This window comes from Neofelis nebulosa, chromosome 9 (assembly GCF_028018385.1).
Source record: "Neofelis nebulosa isolate mNeoNeb1 chromosome 9, mNeoNeb1.pri, whole genome shotgun sequence".
NCBI classification, from domain to species: Eukaryota; Metazoa; Chordata; class Mammalia; order Carnivora; family Felidae; genus Neofelis; species Neofelis nebulosa.
Window position 1 is genome coordinate 63,439,603 of NC_080790.1, and position 4,650 is coordinate 63,444,252.

The window sequence follows — 4,650 nt, forward strand, 5'->3', positions numbered from 1 at the left end:
CTGTATCAGTTATTATCACAGCTGTACCAGGTGGGTTTCCTTTGTGTGAACACACACACACATGTGCGTGCACACACACACACACACTCACACACACACACACACACTGGGATAATAACCTAATATTTTTGCATTTACATACATTTTATAGTATTACAAAATGTTTTTAAAAAATTTATTTCATGTAGTAACCCTATAAGAGTGGTATTAGGTCAAATCATATAAAACTGTAATTTTTTCTGGTCACAAGTGGCCATATACTGGCAGTTTTATATATTTTGATCTAATATTAGAATGACTATCAAGCAACTTATAGAGTTGTTAAGCAATCTACCTGAGCTTTCCTGGTTCCTAACTTCTAGAAATCCATATCTTCTCACTCTTAGCTTTGTGTCGTTTCCACCACAATATTATATATAAGGAAAGAGCATATCCACATATAATATAAACCAAACGTAAGCATCTTGTCTATGTTTGTTTTGTGATAAATTCACTATAGATAAAGATAATGAGAAAAAATTCAAGAAATCTGCTTTAAATGCTCTTCATTAATTTTTTGCAACCTTCTGCATTTTTTCCCAAATTAGCAAAGTGCAAAGAATCAAGTCATTTATGCTGGGAAAAGATTACATATTTAGTTTTTCAAATTAGTTGGCTATGAGTAAGTTATTTTTTACCTCTGCTGTTTAGGGTTCAGAGACCTAAAGAAAAGTAAAAAGAACTATGCCTGATTAAATTAAAAAAGAATGATTATGTCATGAAATATTATTTATTTCTCTACATCTCATTTTTCTTTTTTATAAAAAGGTGAGCCAACATCTTTCCGTTTTTGAGAAAGACAGAAGCACGTCTTTTGTTTCTGAGACACGCTCCCTAAATAATATCTGAATTGGAATTCAAATCAATAACCCAATCCCTCTCCTGATTATACTAATGTTTCTTTAAAATACAGATGTGTTTCAAATGAGTAAATCATATATAACTTGTGAGCTTTTTTTTTTTAATGCTACAGGGGATTCAAGCATTTTATTATATATGCAATGTTTTCCCAAGATTTAGCAAATGACTATCAAACATGGAAATACAGTTTAACAACTTAAACGAAACGAAATGTACATCATTAATTTAAATTCAATTAGTTGGCCGCATCCCAGCAAACGGCACTAGTTAAGAGGCTGGAGTGTGTGGTGTGGGAATTCCGTGGGTCCAGTGAGCCCCCGACTTCTGTGAGCAGCTCGACAGTTGTTTTACTGCTTTAGAAGATAGATCCTTTCTCCCCGTGCTACACTCACAGCTTCTCAGGGCACAGGGAAGATGGCACCAATTTGTTTACCCATGAATGCTTTTTTGAGAGGCGAGAGGCCTCTGTGCTTCGATATTTTCCCCCTGGACAGAAACCAGGAGCGGGGGAAGCAGAGTACCACTGTGTCGTTTTACTGTTTTTATCCGTCTAGCCATTTGAGAAGACTCTTCTACCTTTCAAGCTTAAAATCTCACAACAAAAAGCCCCTCCTTATTATTATCACTCATTATTATTTCCAGACAAAAACAGGTTGTCAAAAAAATTCAGAGCAGAAAGAAATCTCCAGAAATGTCCCCCGATCGCATGTGGATTTTCTCTGCTACCTTGTGGATTCAGTCAGAAGGAAGGCTCGGTGGGAGAGGAGCAGGAAAAAAATCTCTGCATATGTTCTTTTAGACCATTGAGATCCCTGCCCCCCACCCACACACTAATTTCATATTATTGGTCTATGACTATACAAGGTTGCCTATGTTGAGTGAAAACAATACATCTACAATAATCCTTTGCTAACACATATATTCTTGGTATAACACTCTACATTGATTATCATTTTTACGTGTACGATCCACTTTTCTCTTTCAGTAATGTCACTGCCTAGGCCTTAATTTCATAGACAAGAGATGAAATATAAAAAGGCCAAAAATTAGTAGCTCTTTCAGGGACAGTTGCTGCATTACAGCAATAGCCCACAGCTGCCAGAATCCCAAAACTCAGTGGTTTCAAACATTAAACACTTATTGCTCATGAGGCTGAAGATCAGCTGGGTAGTTCTAGCCTCTGCTGGGCTTACTCTTATCAGCTGTGTTGGTCATGGCTGGGATCTCTCGCATGTGTAGGGATCTTCTGGGGGCTGTCTGGTCTAGGATGGCCTCACTATTTTGTCTGATGGTTGGCTAATTCTTGACTGGGACAATGGACGTGACTCATCTATTATCTCAGCACCCAGTAAGCTAGTCCACACTTATGATGTTGACGGCAGTCCAAGAGAATGAGTGAAAGTCTCGGATCTGGTGCACTGGCACCCCCACCAAATTCCATTAGCAGAAGCAGCCCACAGCATTAGACCAGATTTGAGGGTAGAGAAAAGAGATTCCACTTTTCAGTGGGAGAGGCCATAGAGTTACATTGCAAAGGGTGTGAATACAGGGAAAAGTGAACATTTTTGGCCATTAAAACAAAACAAAACAAAAAACACATTGTATCACAGTAGTTAATAGAGTATTTCCAAAGCGTGCTCCACAAAACACTGGCTCCATATAATATTAACTAGGGGTTTGCAAAACAACACGCCTGCACACTTATACAAAGGGGAAGGATGGGTTTCCATGACGAAAGACCACTGGAAAACTGCACTTATGAGACCCCTCTCTGTGATGTCCTGAAATGAGCTAGCAGGGTCAGTGTCTCCAACTCTCTCAGCAGGGGCAGCCACAATGCCCCAAAGGTTCAGAAGCTCCTTCTTTTCTCAGCATCAGGGGATGCAATGAGACTCAATTTCCCAAAGGCACCCTAAGACTCTGGATGCCAGGCAACTGGGATTTCCAGCAATCCCCCAGGTGGCTGGTATCCAAGTTCAGACTGCAAGGTGTCTGAGCCCAGTTCTCCCCACTGAAGGCTGTTCTCATGCTTCCATCATACAAAGGGAGAGCAATACAGTGGCAGATTCTTTTAGAGGAATACAGTCCCTCAGTATATTCAGCAGCGCCCTGCCCCAGTATACCTCTCTCTCATCTCCACAGGACTCTGGGAGAACAAGGGACCCATGCACCTGCTGAGACTTTGCACCAAATGGCATTTGCTGGTATTTGCACACAGGCTGTTCCATGAAGGGTTGAAAGGAAACTTTTCAGGATTCTTTGACTCTTTACCATAGGACCTAGTGTCCTTGCTGATTGACTCTCCAGTAGAAACAATATACAGCTTCCCAGACTTTTTTGATTAAAGACACCTTTTCTCAAGAAGCGTCTTGCAGGGCTGGTGTTACATAGAATGTGTGTTAGGGAATGATGTCTCATTTACAGGATAAATTTCAGTAAAATAAATACATCAAAAATGCAAATTCATATAAAACACTCATTGTTTATTTTCTCACATATGCTTATTCTACTTTCAATCCCTTCTGAGGAATTTCTGACAGTCAAAATAAGCTACTAAACAGAAGCAACAAGAAAAAAAATAAAAACAAAAACAAAAACAAAAAATAAGTTGACGTTAAAGAAGGATAAGGCCAAGAAGGAAAACAGTTAAAGCTGTCAGATAAAATAGCCCAGTGCCTGTTACATTTTAGGCACCCACAAAAAGTGTGTTGAAACAGAATCTGAACACAAAATTTAATTGGAATGAGTAAACAGAGAAAAGTAATAATTTATTATTCATTCAGTGAGTTTTAATTATGCCTCTACTATCTGTCAGTCACATAGGTTATTGGGGACACCTAATGAAGAAGATAGGAGTCCTTGTCCTCAAGAGGCTTACAGTCTAGAGCAGGAGCATCCACCTAAGGCCCACAGCCAAATCCTACTCACTACTTGATTTGGCGAATGAAGTTTTATTGGAACACAGCCACCCTCATTTGTGTATGTATTGTCTATGACTGTTTCCCTGCAGCAACTACAACAGCAGAATTGTGTACTTACTACAGAGACTGTATGGTCTGCAGAACCTAAAATATTTACTGTCTGGCCTTTTACAGAAAGAGTTTGCTGAATGCTGATAGACTCGAGGTCCATCTTTAACTGTTCCAGCTCTATATTCTATCTCTTAGCGAATGTGGTCTTTTTCTCCTTACGGTTTCAATGACTTCTACCAAAAAAAAATGATTCTGAAGTCTCTATAACTAGTCGTAGACACTGGAGGTATTTCTGGAATTTCTCTGCTTGTCCCATGAAAGCAATTACCTGGTGTACCTCCTCTACATGTTATTCCTCTGTCTAGGTCAGAGTTGACATGCAGATTAGAAAAAAAACAAGAAATGTGACCAGATTCGAGGTGAATATGGAATACTTTAGTATTGCTCTAATAATATCTTGCTTTACTTTAGAAGCTTTCAAATTGCTTTATCACAATTAGCTTCTTTTCTCTAATATACAAGGGATATAAAAAACATCATTGGTATTATCACTGTCCAGTTGTGAAAGCAGGCATTGGGAGTTAATTCACTTAAAAGGGCTGGATTCCCTGACAGCGAAAGTTACTTGTAAGTTTTAGCAACAGGGTGGTTCCCGTGTTCTAGCCCGTGAAAGAGCTAGCCTTCCACTCAGCTGACCTGCCTTGAATCTCCTCCTCCAGGTGCTCATTTCAGTTTACCTGCTCTCTGACCCCAAATGGTGCAGGCCAAGGGCATATCT